This window comes from Portunus trituberculatus, chromosome 22 (assembly GCF_017591435.1).
Source record: "Portunus trituberculatus isolate SZX2019 chromosome 22, ASM1759143v1, whole genome shotgun sequence".
Taxonomy (NCBI): domain Eukaryota; kingdom Metazoa; phylum Arthropoda; class Malacostraca; order Decapoda; family Portunidae; genus Portunus; species Portunus trituberculatus.
Window position 1 is genome coordinate 1293911 of NC_059276.1, and position 17500 is coordinate 1311410.

Sequence of the window (17500 nt, forward strand, 5' to 3'; positions counted from 1 at the left end):
CTCCCTCCCTCGTTCTCTCCTTCCCTCCCTCCATCCCTCCCTCCTTCCCTTACTTCGTCTTGCATTCCTTCCATTCTGTAACGCAGCAATGCTTATGCCAAACAGGAACGGTGCATAACTTTCCCCCTTTCCTTCCTTCCCTCCTTCGCTCCATCCTAGTTTCCTTCCCTCCATCCTTTCCATATTCCCTTTCTCCTTCTTCTCTCTCCGTCTACACACTTCTTTTCTTTGTTTCCTTTTCCTTTTTTGTCAATAATTTGTTTCTTACTTTCTCTTTGCTTTTTTTTCCTCTCCATTTCTCTCTCTTTCTCTTCCTTCCTTCTTCACTTCTCGCTCTCTCTATCTTTTTCCCTTGTGTCTTCTCTCCATTTCTTTGCATCGGAAGAGAAATAAGAGTGAAGAGTGGTATGGAGAGAAAGTTTCCTTCATTTTTCCTCCATATACAAGAAGAGAAGAAGGGAGGAGGAAAAAATAAGGAGAGTGGAGGAAAGAGTTTTCATGTGGCACCGGAGAGAGAGAGAGAGAGAGAGAGAGAGAGAGAGAGAGAGAGAGAGAGAGAAGGGGGAGGGCTAAAAGTAAAGAAAAGTTACCTTCCTTTATTTTTTCCCTTCAACAATGTGGAGGAGAAAACGAGGAAGGAAAAAAAAGTGAGGAGAGGAAACCCAGTGTTCCCTCCATTTTTACCTCCTATCCTCCTTCCACCTTAGACACTTCGGGAGAGGTATCAGTTTCTCTCCAAAATTGAAATTCCTCTTGAATTCTCAGCCTTTGCAGTAATGGAGTGGGAACAGCGGGCGACCAACCCTCCCTTTCTTTTATCTGCCTCTCCTTATTCTCATTATTAGAGGCTTTGAAAGATTACACAAGTTTATGAATGAGAATGACAATAGCAGCTGGCTCCCAAACATTTTATTTCTCTCATTTCTGTCTTTGTATTACTAGAACGAGAAAGATAAGGAGAAACAACACACATTTATCAATGACGAAATTAGGTGGGAAAACTGACACACAAAACATTTCACAATGATCTTGTTCTTCTTATTGTGGAACTTTGAACGGTTACACAAATTCCTAAAGAAGATAGATGAAAATAGTGACCACCCACCCCTCTATTTAATCTTCTTATTATCATTTGGAAGATTGGATAAATGAATGAAGACGAGAAGTGAAAAGAATGACACCAAACATTTCATAATTTTCATGTTCTATTTCTTGTTAGCTGCTGTGCTAAGCTACGGACGCAATGCCCTTCTGCGCCGTAGACGTGAGGCTGGGTACCCTCCATCAGAGGTCATTCAACGCCTCAAAAACTTACAGTTATTTCGGAATCGTGGATCCAAGGGAGGAAGGAGTGTGGTGCGTCCCATTAAAGTGATCACATCTACCGTAAGGAAGGGCGGAAGGTTGAGGAGAGGAATACAAACACTTCGAAGTTCCGCGCGTGTGGTATAGTCTTCCCTCTCTCCTCCTTTCCAACGTGACATCACTGGCGAACAAGATGGACGAGTTGATAGTGTCAGTGAGATCTAACTGTGCAGACATTGTGGCGATCACGGAGGCGTGGCAGATAACTCCTGAGGTGTGTATGATTCAAGATTTCCAGCTGTTCCACCACCTCAGGAATCAACGCAGGGGAGGAGTGGCCCTGTTTTGCCGCTCTGACCTCAGCCCTCACACCTACACGTCGACGTCCCCGCCGGATTGGAGGCCCTGTGGGTGAGGGTTACCCCCTGCCACCCCGCAACACAGCCTCCATCATTGTGTGTGTTGTCTACCACCCTCCACGGGCCGCCACTGCACGGTTGCTCACTGATCACATCATCGAGACTGCTGATGCTTTACGGGTGAGATTTCCTGCTGCCAAGCTGGTAATCTGTGGGGACTTCAACCGCTTGGATATCAGTGAAATCCTGCACCAGCTACACCTCACCCAGGTCGTGGACTTCCTCACCCACCACCAGTCCACCCTCGACCTTATCATGACAGACATGAGCCAGCAGTACTCGCCTCCCAAGCCACTCCCCCCCATGGGACGCAGCACCCACCTCTCCATCCCGTGGACACCCACCCCCACCACCTCGGTTCCCAGGTCAACTGTCACCAGATCCCACAGGCCCATGCCTGACTCTGCCATGAGGGAATTTGGGCAGTGGCTAACACTTCATCCGTGGACCGAGGTACTGGAGGTGGAAGACGTCCACACAAAATGGCGGAACTACTTCACTACCACAACGGAAGCGTTCCACCACTACTTTCCCACCAAAGACATCACAGTGGACCCATCTGATGCCCCTTGGATGATGCCCTGCATCAAACGACTCCTTCGTCAGCGTGACAGGGCTTTCCACTCTAGCCCTGACCAGTACAGGAGTTTAAGGAAAAGAGTTATCAGGGAAATTAAAAAAGCCAAGGCAAGCTACTACCCAGACAAAATTCACCATCTCAAGCTTACTAACAACAGACAGTGGTACGACAAGATTAAGTCTTTGTGTGGTTTACAAAAGCAAGCCTCTTCTTTCCCCTGTGTTTCACACCTTTCACCTGACAGCGCGGCCGAAGAGATTAACGGTCACTTCGCTGCGATCTGCGATCCCTCCCCTTCACTCCACTACTCTCCCAGCCTACCTCCCTGCCTCCTCCCCTCCACCCCTTGTCCAGGAGGTTGATGTTTACAGGAAACTTCTAAACAGATCCACCACTCCCACTGACCTCCCCATCAAAATTTACAGAGAATTTGCCCCAGAACTTGCCACACCCCTTTGCTCTATCATCAATGCCTCCCTTGCTCAACATTCCTGCCCCGATGACTGGAAGACATCTTACGTCACCCCCCTCCCCAAAATTTCTAATCCACAGTCACTGAATGATCTAAGACCAGTCGCCATCACCCCTATACCCAGCCTTATCTGTGAAGATTTTGTTTTCGACTGGGCCTATAACAAAATTTGTAACTCTATTGACACACAACAATTTGGCAATATTAAATCCACCTCCACATCTCACTACCTTGTCAGCTTCCTGGAATTCGTCCACAGCCACCTGGACAAACGCAACACTTCTCTAGCTATTGCTTTTGTGGACTTCAGAAAGGCCTTTGATCTTGTTGATCACACTGTTGTGATAAATAAAGCCATCACTCTGGGCCTCTCTCCCTACCTGATAGCGTGGTTGGCAGACTTCCTCACGGGAAGGCGTCAGGCCGTTCGTTATCAGGGCTCTGTCTCCTCTTTCCAACAGCTCACATGCGGGTCCCTCAAGGGACCAAGATGGGTCCCCTGTGTTTCCTCATCCTTATCAACGATGCTCTCGTCCACACCCCCCACCGCTGGAAGTATGTGGACGACTGCACCGTGGGCGTACCCGTCAACAACACCAACCCAGACTTCTCAGCACTGCAGTCCACTCTAAACCAACTACAGACGTGGACGGAGGACAACAAAATGACCATCAACCACACCAAGACCGTGGTGATGCACATTTGTACCTCCACAGCAGCAGTTCCCCCTCCCCAGCTTTCTGTGGGCCCTCACTCCCTCCAGGTGGTCCGCAGCACCAAGCTTCTAGGTGTCTTGGTGGATGATCAGTTAACATGGAAGCAGCATGTTTCCAACATCATCAGGTCAGCCTCATATAAAATCTATTTACTGCGCCGACTCAGGTCCCTGGGAGCACCGGCAGATGAGCTGAGGGGAGTGTACCTCATCTTTATACTCCCTAAGCTCATGTACGCCGCCCCAGCGTGGTCCTCCTCCTGAACCTCACACAACGACAACAGCTGGAGAGGGTTCAGAGGAGGGCGTTCAGGGTCATCCTTGGGCCTGCCTACAGGTCCTACGAGGACGCCCTGACCTGCCTGAGTCTGCCGAGGCTGGCCACAAGACACCAGGAAGCCTTGGAAAAATTTGGGGAAGGACTGCTGCGTCATCCACGTCTCCGCCACCTGCTACCACCCGACGTGCCTCCCCCTGCTCGCGCCACCCGACACCATAATCGCGTGGCGCCTTTGAGAGCACCGCGCACGGATCGGTACCGGCTCAGCGCGGTGCCCACTATTGTGCGAGCTTTAAATAAATAAGTGAATTTCTAGGTTAAGTTTATCCATAGTTAGGTTAAGCATTTTTAGTTCATTGTGGTAATGTCCCCCCCTGTACATTTTCAGTGTATTTTTTTTTTTTTACATTGCCTAATTAATAAACCGTTTATTATTATTATTATTATTAATTTTTCAAAGGGAAAAAAAATATTTAAGAAATTTTATTATTATAAGAATATTCGCTGTAAGGTGTCAGAGTGAAAAGAGGGAGGAGGAGGAGGAGGAGGAGGAGGAGGAGTAAAGAAGGAAGAGGAAGTGGAGTGGAAAGGAAAGAGAAGGAAGGTTGAAGGAAGGCAATTAAGAGGGACTGGATAAATATATACACTGTGCCACTTGGGAAATTGGTGGTGATGGTGGTGGTGATTGTGGTGGTGGTGACGCTGGTGGTGGTCGACCTCTTCTCCATGTTCACGATAATAGCAGTCATTTGTGATGTTAATGGCCCCGTGACACATAATTTCCATCAAGATTATGGTAGTGGTGATGGTGCTGGTTTTGGTGTTGATATTGATGATGTTACTTTAATCACTACCTTCACCACCATTACGATCACAAGCACTACTATGTCACAATACCAGCGTTCTGTTCTGAAAAGTTATGGCTGTGGTGGTGGTGGCGGTGGTGGCGGCAGTGGTGTTGGTGGTGGTGGTGGCGGTGGTGATCTGCCCATAACAAGCTTAGCATCACCTGCCCTAATGAAGCTATTGATCACCTGTATCGACGCTTTGCCACCAGGTGAGACTGCCTCATTAGAAACACACCCTAACCTGTCTCTCTCTCTCTCTCTCTCTCTCTCTCTCTCTCTCTCTCAGTAATATAGTAATTTTATTTGTAGCGTCAATATTTCCCTACGTACTTGTACTGTTTAGAGAGAGAGAGAGAGAGAGAGAGAGAGAGAGAGAGAGAGAGAGAGAGAGAGAGAGAGAGAGAGAGAGAGAGAGTGTGTGGCAAGAGTGAAGTGACACCTGAATGAGGAGCGGGATACTTGGGCACTCGCCTGAACTTCACTTGGGGAATTGTGACTCACGGCGAGCCTCACCTGACAGGAAAGGTGGGGAGCCTCACCTGGGGGGGACGTTATTCACCTGGAGGATGGAGGGAGAGAGAGAGGGGAGGAGAAAACGAGAAGGAGGGGTCGAGGGAGGAAAAGGGAAGGAACGAGTAATGTGTGGACAAGGAAAAAGGAAGGGTTGAGAATGGGAGGAATGGAGGGAAAGAAAGGTACAGGAGGAGGAGGAAGAAGAGGAGGAGGAGGAGGAAGAAGAGGAGGAGGAGGAAGAAGAGAATCAAAGGCAAGAGGAGGTTTGATGATGATGTGTTAGATAAAAATAATTGCTGTTTTTTCTGTTGTTATCATATATATATATATATATATATATATATATATATATATATATATATATATATATATATATATATATATATATATATAGAGAGAGAGAGAGAGAGAGAGAGAGAGAGAGAGAGAGAGAGAGAGAGAGAGAGAGAGAGAGATAACAATATCCCGTGTTTATTTGAATGTGTGGTGTGTGTGACCAAAACGTACACATATCCATTGTACACGTCACGCACTCAGACAAACGCAGGATATTATTATCTGTCTTTTTCCATGAAAACTGTGATTTGACCGAGTGGGCTCTCTCTCTCTCTCTCTCTCTCTCTCTCTCTCTCTCTCTCTCTCTCTCTCTCTCTCTAACATATGCGTACGGTACTGTATATGTATATGAACAATACATGTACAGTACCGTACGTACATAGTAACGTACATTGTCGTCGTTATTACACACCAGCTTAAAGTATTACAGTACAGTATTTGTAAGTGACGCCACGGACCTTGTGATATAGAGAAAAATCCGCAGAACGTATCTGTATGTAAAACCCGCGAAACAGTGAAACAGTGAGGCCGCGAGTCGAACCATGAATATATATATATATATATATATATATATATATATATATATATATATATATATATATATATATATATATATATATATATATATATATATATATATATATATATATATATATATATATATATATATATATATATTCAAATTCATCCTGAAAAACCCACTTAGTGTTGTTTTTAATGTACCATTTTTGTTAATTATTTTGAATGGTGTCCTTTTGGTGGAAAGGTCTTTTTATTCCAACCGTGTTACCATCACTTCTACTACTTCTACTACTACGACTACTACTACTACTACTACTACTACTACTACTACTACTACTACTACTAGTACTACTACTACTACTACTACTACTTCTTTTATCACATTTACACACACACACACACACACACACACACACACACACACACACACACACACACACACACACACACACACACACACACACACACACACACACACACACACACACACACTGACTGACCCACTTCACGCCCGCGGCAGCCTCTTCTCTCCCGCCCACAAATCGATCACTGATCCCCTCCTTAGGTCTCGCTTCTCTCTCACTTAACACTAAAGAAGACAAAACACAATGCAAAAAGCGAAGAAAAGAGAGGAAAAAACAAGAAAAGAGTGAAAATATCGAGACACACAAGGAGAAGTAGAAAAATTGATAGTGGTCAAAATTAATTTCGAAATATAATTGTGAATAAAGTAGAGTAAAGTAAGATGAATAAAAATGAATATGTGAATAAAGAAAAAGAAATAGAAATAATAGGAAATATATAAGAATAGTCTTGCCTACAACACACACACACACACACACACACACACACACACTGACACGAGCCATAAATGGAAGAAAACGATGCGTCTGGCGTGTGTGTGTGTGTGTGTGTGTGTGCCAGTATTCTATCGTTTAAGATGGTGGCGGAGGCTGTGCTGGCTGTAATAGTGAGAAGTTTGTGGTTGTGGTTATGGTAGTAGTGATGGTTGTGGTGGTGGTGGTGGTTTTAGTGGTGGTAGTGTTTTTAGTGGTGATGGTGTTTTTAGTGGTGATGGTGTTTTTAGTGGTCTCTTTTAAGGGGACACATATTCCACGCCATTGTTCAACTTGACCGAGTCCCGAGCGAGAGTAAAGGCACACCACACCGGTTGTATAGATGCGGACCGCTCGGTGAATCAACGCAAGGAAATGATCTGATATGCACGTCTTCACATGTTCATAAGATAAGATAAGATAACTTTATTATCAAATTGTAACATAGTAGTATACAAAATGAAATTCTTTGTGGTACTGAGCTCATAGTAACAATAAAAATCATAAGAATCAGATTGTAAATGATTGATATAAAAAAGAAAATAGTACATTAGAGTTAGTACTGTATAGTATAATCGCCAACAAGCTGAGTACACTTGCATGTCCAAACACATGAATGAATGCATAAACATACTATTACTGTTTTACACATACATACAAATACACTTAATTCATACATACATACACCTATATAATTATACAAATATAACTCTGTAATGAGATAGATTAAGCAGAAATTGTGAATACTTAAAAAAGTTCTTGACATAAGGGTGAATCATTACATGTTTCATGGATTTGCATTGTTAAAAAGTAAAATACTCATAGGAACGAAGGACTTCTTGTACCTGTTTGTACGCTGTTGTGGGAGTGCTAACCTTCTTCCAGACCTTAAAACTTATAGCAACTGTGTAGTGGGTGGGTGTCATCCTGCATGATCTTGTTAGCCTGTTTTAAAACACCTTCTTGATATAAATTTTCCAGTGGTTCAGTATCTGCCCCAAGTTTCCTTGACTTTTTAACAATTCTATTAAGCCTATTTTTGTCTTTGTTTCTTAGTTTCTCATACCATGTGGTCAGTGAAAAGTTGATTACTGATTCGATTATTGACTTATAAAAGAGAGAAATGATCTTCCTATCAATATGTAAGTTATTTAGCAATCTCATGAAGTGAAGACGTTGATTGCATTTCTTGAACACCAGGTCAGTGTTTTCCTTTCCTTTAAGCTGATTATCAATCACATATCCCAAGTACTTGAAATTATCTACTCTCTCAACAATTTCCTCATTTATGATAATATTGTCTGGTGTTACTTGATTTTTTGTCCTGAAATCTATTATCATTTCTTTTGTCTTTTTTACATTCAATTCTAAGAAATTACTTTTACACCAATCTACGAAAAATCTACCTGTGCATAAAAATTCTCACAATCATCATTAAAAATTTTCCCTGTAATAACAGTATCATCAGCATACTTGATAATGGAACAATCACTAAACAAGCTCCTACAGTCGTCTGTATACAGAATGAACAAAACTGGTGATATAACACAACCTTGAGGTGAACCTGTGTTAGTGATAATAATGTCAGACTTCACATCATTTATCTTGGTATACTGTTGTCTATGGGTTAGGAAACTACAGATCCACTTTAAGAGACAACAGTTTACATTCATTGTCATCAATTTATGTAATAAAATGTGAATTTGCATTGTGTTGAAGGCAGAGCTGAAATCAATGAATAATAATCTAATTTGGGTATTTTGTTTATCTACATGCTCACTGATGTCATTTAGTAAAGTTAGGCTAGCATCCTGAACGCTTCTATTTGCTTGATATGCAAATTGAAAAGGGTCAATAACATTGTTAGTGTTTTCACAAAGGTAGGTTGTCAGTATGTCCTCCAGGCATTTGACAATATTAGAAGTTAGAGCAACTGGTCTAAAATTATTATATTCTTTAGGAAAACTAACTTTAGGGATGGGCTTAATTTCTGTCATTTTCCAGTAAGCAGGCACAACTCCTTGGTCTATAGAAGCTTGAAACAGTGTGTGCAACACAGGTGCCAGTTGGTTCGCACAGTACTTGAGTGCCTTCGCTGGCACTCCGTCAGGCCCTGTCGCTTTGCCAGCCCTCACACGTTTTAATGACTTTACCACTTGATCATGTGTTATTATTATTCTTTCATCTCTTCTCGATTCAATGGCTCTCATCACATTATTTCGTTCTTCACTAAAATCACTATTTTCAAACCTAGCAAAAAAGCAATTTAAGTCGTTGGCAAACGTTTCGCTGTTGTCTGGTTCAAGTGTATTCATTTTCTTGTTATACCCACAAAGAGTTTTCAAACCTTTCCATGCATCTTTTACCCGATTTGTACTAAATAAACCTTCGATCTTTTCTTTATATATCTTTTTAGACTCTGTTATTTTCTTATTTACTTGTTTTTGGATGGTTTTCTGTTGGATTCTATTTCCATTTTGCGCTAGTCTACGTTTTTCATTAAGCATCAATTTCAGATCTTTATTTATCCATGGCTTGTTGTTTGGAAAGACCTTTATTCTTTTCGAAGGTACCAACATGTCAAAAACAGAAATGGAAATATGAGTTGAAAATGTCTACTGCTGCTACTACTACTACTACTACTACTGCTGCTACTACTACTTCTACTACTAGTACTACTACTACTACTAATGCTACTACCACTACTACTACTACTACTACTACTACTAATAATAATAATAATACTGCTGCTACTACTACTACTACTACTACTACTACTACTACTACTACTTTACTACTACTACTTCTACTACTACTACTACTACTACTACTACTACTACTACTACTACTACTAACTACTTGTCCTGGTACCGGTGGCACCATCAATATGTTCTGGTGGTTGAAGAGAAACACCGGGGCCTTTCCCTGTGTTTATTGTAAGATACAAAGGGTATTGAAGCTTGATAGACTTGGTAGCGAGTAGCCGTGGAGGCTTGAGAAGTAGCCGGCGGCCAGAGCGAGACTTGTAGTCGGTAGCGGCTAGATGAAGCTTTTAGCAAGCGTGATGATGTAGAATTACAGTCTAGACACTGGAGTGTGACTGTAGACAGTAGACTGTAGAAATAGACTGGCTGTGCAGGACAGTATAACCAGTCAAAGAGGCAAACGGATTGCCAGGCGGAAACGTGAGTCTGTTCCCGAAGCTGTGTTGGTAACGACTGACTACGGCGTTCCGTGGCAGTGTTGCCAGATCGCTGAGCTCAATTCTGGCTAAATATGGTACAGAAACTGGCTAAAATTGGCTAACTTTAGATGGAAATTGGCTAATAATAATGGCTAAATTCTCAAAGCCTACCAATAACATTTGGTGATGTACTATTGCCTTATATGTATGATAATAAATATAATGAATGTACTTATATTAAAAAAATCGGGAATTTTCTACTTGAGAAATTAATTTTCATCTGCCTTGATGAAAATTGATGAAAATGGCTCACTGTTTTTCAAGTGCTTCTTACTTTTTGCATGTTCCTTTGTATCATAAAGTTTTGCTCTAATCACTGCCTTACAAAATTTACAATGTACATTATTTGCATCACCTGGAATTTCCATTATCCATTCCTTACAGAAGTCCTCTTGAAGCCATTCTTTTCTAAATTTCTGTGTGTACGGTTGCTTTGGCATCTTGATAATAGGCTATTCCCCACACTGATATATATATATATATATATATATATATATATATATATATATATATATATATATATATATATATATATATATATATATATATATATATATATATATATATATATATATATATATATATATATATATATATATATATATATATATATATATATATATATATGCTAATATTCAGAAGAGGGCAAATCGAGCACAGGCTCCACGCACGATGGGCTCAGACTGAGAGCTCCCTCGTCTTAGACGGTAGACCTGTATCCAACCTGTAACCCATTTCGTGAACTGGACGCGTCCAAGACCTGGGATCTGACCGTCTGAGTCGTATCCGTTTCACTGTTTACAATTTTTCTTTTATTTTATTTACTCGGAATGTAGGAATACTACTATTAATACTTATAAATGTATGTAATTGTAAGATATTTATTTTTTATCTTATTTACTTGGAATGTAGGAATACTACTATTCATACTTATAAATGCATATAATTGTAAGATATTTACTCACTTGTCCCTATAAATAATGGCTAAAAAATGGCTAAATCTTTTGAGATTCTGGCTGCTTTTTCTGGCTAATGGCTAGATCAATTTTTTTCTGGCTGAATGATTAAAAAAATGGCTAGATCTAGCTAGAAACTGGCTGATCTGGCAACACTGTTCCGTGGGGTAGTGGAGTAACACTACCCACGGTCGCGGTACATCATACGGTAGAACATTACATTACCACGTATCAAAGTAGTCTGTCTATCATATACTACTACTACTACTACTACTACTACTACTACTACTACTAGTAATCCCTAGACCTTCTTTCTTCGTATGCTTCCTCAGTTATTCCCAGTACCTTCTCGTATCCTCTTCTCTTCTTCCCGTGTTTCTCTTCGTCCTTGGTTTACTTTTCTTCTTTCTCTTGCACGATAGAAGGCAAGGAAACAAGTGAAACAATACATAAGAATAGCACTGTAGCGTTTTTTGCACCAGTACCACGTTATATAGTGGATTGGGTCGTGATATGCTGCAAAGTGGTACCGTAGACGTTCCCTAGGCCGGAAAGAATCCTTGTTTGTCTTCCACTAAGTTACCTTGAAAAATTGCTAATCCTAGCGATAAAATGACATGCTCAAGGAAGCACCAATAGAGTCTGAAATTACTGTTATCATGCTTATATTAGGAAAGATTAAGAGTTATGAATAGATAACCTCAGTAAAATCAATTGTACTTAGCCGAAGAAAGAAGTGATGTAGATATTGAAAGTCATGAAGTAATAATAGAATTTTCTTTAGTAAAAAAAGTATATAAAATAATAGTTTGAGAAGTGCTCTTTAAAACCTCAGTAATCAGCCTTTGGAAAAGTTTACTTTGGTGGGAAAAGTACTAATGTTTTTGGTTCTCTCTCTCTCTCTCTCTCTCTCTCTGTGTGGAAGGTGTAAACACAGTGGAGGATGGTCTTGGTTCTCGACCCATTTTTTGGAAGAAATGCCAGTGCAGTGAGCCTATAAGTGATATGTGAGTGTATAAAGGTGTGGTGAAATCATTTAGTGAAGAAAGAGAGAGAGAGAAGTGTAAGGAATACAGAGAAAAAAGGTTAAAAATGATTTAGTCTATCCTACACCCCCTCTCGCACGGTCTGGCCAGAGCTCGCGCATGCGCAGAACGGCCTATACTGAACGGCCGTAATCCATCCTTCACTTGTTACACCGCCCCACTGTATCGTTACCCCCAACCACCCATTATTGAGAGTTGAACAAGCTATTACTGATACGCCAATCTATTTCAGCTGATCTTTACTAACCAAGGCCAATTTTGATGATGCAAATGTTGTCAGGGCGTTAGCATCTGGAGAGATCAGGAAGATGACGAACCCTCAGCTAAAGAAAGCCCTTTCAACGCTGATTTCTGCAGATACTCAAGCACAGGCTTCTAATGATGTACTGTTGCAAGAGATCAGAAACGTCAAAGAAGAACTAAAGAACATGGCAAATATAAAGAAGGAAGTGGACCAGTTATCCCAAAAATTAGATGATGCCTATAAGATAATAAGCCAACAGCAGTTATTTCTGGAAAAATTGGACAACAGAGAAAGACAAAGGAACATCGTCATTACTGGGCTTCCAGAAGAGAATGATGCAATTGGTAACTCAGACGCGGAAAAGGTACGCAAGGTGATGGACGCAATGGGTCACCAGCTGACCTCTGACCCCGAAACCTGGGAAGTAAGACGCCTGGGAAAACCAGACAACAACAATAAGAAGCGACCAGTTCTCATCGTGGTGGATAATGGATATCATAGGAATGAAATCCTGAAAAAGGCCAAGAATCTGAAGTCAGCAACTCGACCGTGTACGTAAGCAAGGACGTTCATCCCGCCATAAGGAAGGAGACGGCCAGACTAAGGACGCGGGAGAGGGAAGAAAAGGAAAAGCCGGAAAATGTTGGTGTTGAGATCAAGTATGACTGGAAAAGGCGCGTTTTGTTGAGAGATGGTAATGTGATTGAAAAGTTCACTCCATATTTTTTCTAAGTAAGCCGCAGCAAATGAGAAGTTTAGAACTGTGTTCATGGAATGTTTGTGGCATAAAAGAAAAACTGCAAGATAAGGCTATCTTAAATTTTTTGTTACAATTTGATGTAGTTTGGATTTTAGAGGCAAGGAGTGTTCACCAAAAAAGTGTACCTGGCTTTCAATTCTACTACAGCAAGTCAAAGAAAGGACACCAAAGAGGTGGGGTGATAATGCTGATTAAATGTGCACTAATGCCTTATGTGACAAGGGTAGACATGGAAGATGATGACGCAATATGGTTAGAATTGTCAGTGTGTACGGGTGTAAGGTTAGGAGGAGTGTATATCCCACCTGAAGATTCGTTGTACTGTGATGCTTCACCATTTCACTCACTGAGTATGAAGTGTTTTAACGAGCAGGGTGTAAATGTGTTGGGTGACTTAAATGCGCGTGTGGGCTGTCCAGTGATCGCCCATGATGACGCGAGTGCTTATGAGTATGAAGGTGTGAAAGATATGGTAGTGAATGGACATGGTAGAATGGTGATGAATTTGTGTAGCGATAATAACATGGTGGTGGCAAATCATCTGAAGCAAAAAGATTGTGTATTAGGAGGTAATTTGTCATTCAGACGAGGCTCGATATGGGTGTCAGAAATTGATTTGTGTGTAACGAAGGCGTTCTGTGCAGAAATGATAAAGAAAATATAAGTGAACTAATGTATAAAAGGTTCTGATCATGCTCCGCTGTGTGTAACTGTCGCAACACAGGGACGAGGTTTAATGACGCCTACTATGCTGCTCGAACGGTCTCGAAGCTTGGGAGAATCGTACTATCGCAGGCACAGTGAACACGATACTATGCGTAGAAGCCCAAGATACGATACGATCGAAATTAACCAATTCAGAGATACTCTAGAAAATATTAGTCCCCCACAGCCTGACGGTGTTGGCGAGCAAAACATTATGGATGTCTTGGTGACAGGCTGTGATGTGATAGATAGAGTGGCCCGGCAGTGTAGGAAACGCGAAGAGCAACGTGTGATGTGGGACGTCGCACAGCCGCGCTGGGAAAGACTACTCAATACGGGTGACTCAAAAATTATTTGGAAAGCTATTGGTTGGTCAGGAACTGTGGAAGTGAAAGAACACTTGCAGCCAGAAGATGAACGGTTCAGAGCTCACTTTGAGAACTTACTAAACCCGGAACAACAAACACAGAATGACTCACAGACTGATGAACTTGCTATTACTGTGCCAGTCCTAGATGATCCTTTTACACCACAGAAATTGGATGTTGTTTTAAAGGATGTAAATACTAATAAGAGTTTTGTGGGTTAATGTCCGGGTCTCGTCAGGGCTTTGCCTGTCAACTGTTTTTTGTTCTTTTTACATTTGTTTAATGTAATTTCTATGAATGTATGTTATCCTATTTCATGGTGTTATAGTAATTTTTTTGTTCTGTTCAAAGGTGGTATGGATAGGTTAGATTGTGGCAACTACAGGGGAATTTCTATTATGAACACTTTGGCAAAATTATATGATATGTTGCTCTTGAAGAGGCTAAAGTTATGGGTTAATATTGACAAAAGGAGCGTTCGCGTTATGTGAATGCTTAGTACATACCACCAGAATCTTCATTTCAGATTCGAAAAAAAAAATCACTTTGCGGGCAATCATATAGAATCCCTTTCTGCTAGTGTTTTCATTGATTAAGATAAGGAAATAATTCGATCATACATTTTTCGTTAAAAAATCATAGATTGAGTTTCCATTAAGAATTTCAACCAAAGCTTGTGACGATCCATCAAATACATATTATTTGAATGAAGGCTAAGAAATGCACGTATTTTACCGTATATATATAGTTTCCTTGATTTTTAAATGTATTTAAAAGCACTATGAAGTACTCTTACACGAATTAAAAAGAAAAAAAGTGTATTGAAATATTATGTTGTTGCCTGCAGTACGACACTTTCGACGACCAAAACAAACACGGGTGTTTGGCTGCTCCTCAGACCTCCAAGTAGAGCCAGCTTTCTTTTTATCATAACGAGGACACTCAAGTATGGAGAAGGACATAAAGAAGTGGACGGTGGCTAGTCTCAAGCACTACTTGAAGGCACGGGCAATACCACACTCGGGATATTCAAAAGATGCCCTTGTGCACATGGTGGAGAAGGCTACTAACAACCCGCAGCTGACCAGCATCACAGAAGATAATGATGGAGAAGAAACCAACATAAGGAGGAGGACAGTAGAAGTAAATGGGACGTGCATAACTTTTCCTGATCCATATACACTGACTGAATGGGACACTAATCTCATAACATTACCACCTGTGACATCAGCACAATGCCTCAAATATCTACTCTCCAAAATGAGGTGGACATCAGAACGTGCTATAGCGTATGAGAAGGAGAGAGGATACCAACTATTTCTGGATAAGCATGTTACTGATGTCATTCTGAAGCATGGGTTTTTTGAGGGTCGACCGGTCAACTCGAGTCCTTGTTTATGGTCCTTTGGTGATTTCGGCGGATCACGATTCGGAAATAAAGTATTGTTTCTCTGTTTTATTACACAAACAATTTCTAAACAATGTAAATGAAATATAAATTAACATAAAGTTTACATGAATCAAATGCATTACTTTTTGTCGAAAAGAAATGCTTACGGATTAAGTTAAGAATATAATGCAAAACTACTGGTACGGCTAATGGCGTTTTTGGCAATCTGGTGCACCGCATTGGTTCGTACGCCTGGCAGGGTGTTTTCAAAATAAAGAAACCACTCTCAGTAGAAATATAATACATGTCAATTGTATCTCTTATTTTCTTGTATTATTGCTACATAGACTACTCACTATTAATGCATCCCCCAATTTTTTACGTTCCTTATAATATGGCATATTAGTGCATCACATGCGTTTTGATATATATAAACTACTTCTTTGAGTTATTTAATATGTTATAAAATTGGTTTCTTGACTAAGAGATTGCATCATACGTAGTATTAATTAAATAAAAAGTAAATAGCCACCCATGATGCCCGCAAAAGAAAACGGAAAATGACTCATTGGTAACTGAATCGCCTTAACGCGAACGCTCATAGTGCCAAGGTGGCGCCCAAAAGGGACGCAGCTGTATGGACCAGATTATGACTCTAAGATTATTATACGACTTTGCGAATGTTAAGAAATGTAAATTGTATGTTCTTTTCATTGATTTCAGCAAAGCGTATGATAGGGTTCCACGGGGAAAACTGATTCAAGTTTTAAGGTCGCTTGGCTGTGGTAAAGTAATGTTGAGTGCCTTACAGAAGATGTACGCATGCTGCGCTCTGCAACCATAGAAGCCACAGCGGGAGTGCGTCAGGGGGCCCCGACGGGTCTAGTTGTTTGCTTTTTACCGTGTACATTGACCAGCTTGTTAGAATGCTTAAGAGGAGAGTGGGTGAGGATGGTTTCCTTGGAGATCTACATACATTGCTACTTATGGATGATATGGTGTTACTAGCCACGTCAAGGGAGATGTGCCTTAGGAAATTAAATGTGGTATTGGAGTATTGTCGTGAATATGGAATGGTGCTAAATGAAAAGAAAACAAAATTTATGGTAATTTGTGGTACGGTTGAGGATAGACATTGCTTACAGATGGAGGAGTTAAAGATTGACTATACACTTAAGTATCTGTATTTGGGAGCGTGGTTCACTGATGATGCGAAAGCCAACACTGTGTTAAGTCTCCACGAAACTTCAGGGGAAACACAACTAAATAAGTTTGCAATATTTTGTGCGGCAAATACCAACATGCCTTATGTATATAAACGCAAAGTATTTGATGCAGTAGTGACAGCTTCTTTGTTGTATAGTTCGGAGACATGGTTTATGACACATCCAAGGAAAATCATTGCTTTGTACAATAGAGCTATCAAGTGTTTGCTAGGAGTAAGAAAGTTCACCAGTCCTGATCTTTGCATGATTGAGTCAGGCATTTTACCAGCACAGGAAGTTATAGCAAACAGGAGGCGTAAGTTCTTAGAGAAATGCTTGAGGATACCAGACATGGAGGAACCATTTGATATTGTATTTAGATTATGTGAAGCAGCCAACACTCCAGGTTACAAATTCTTAATGCAAACACTGCGGTATAATGCAGATGTAAGACCACTCGTCCAGATAGCTCAGCGGATTCAGGAGAAACCCCTCACGGCCTCAAAATATGTGTCATATAGAACAGAACTTAACCCAGACCTTTTGGTCCATTCAGTTTATACTTGTAAGGATTTTATCCCTGATTATAAACGCCAATCCTTCAGTAGATTGCGTTTGATGTCACATAATCTAAAAATTGAAACTGGGAGAAGGAATGCAATACCAAAAGAACTCAGACTGTGTTCATGTCCAGACAATGTCATTCAAAGTGAAGCACATGTGTTGTTGCATTGTACACTTTCTGGACAATTGAGA

The 17500-nt window shown here is 40.9% G+C and overlaps 1 protein-coding gene across 5 annotated transcripts in view; it reads left to right on the plus strand.

Moving 5' to 3' along the window:
- Positions 1–17500, plus strand: part of LOC123507357 (cyclic nucleotide-gated cation channel alpha-3-like) — a 129389-nt gene that overhangs the window by 35115 nt on the left and 76774 nt on the right. The gene's annotated exons all lie outside the window — the stretch shown is intronic.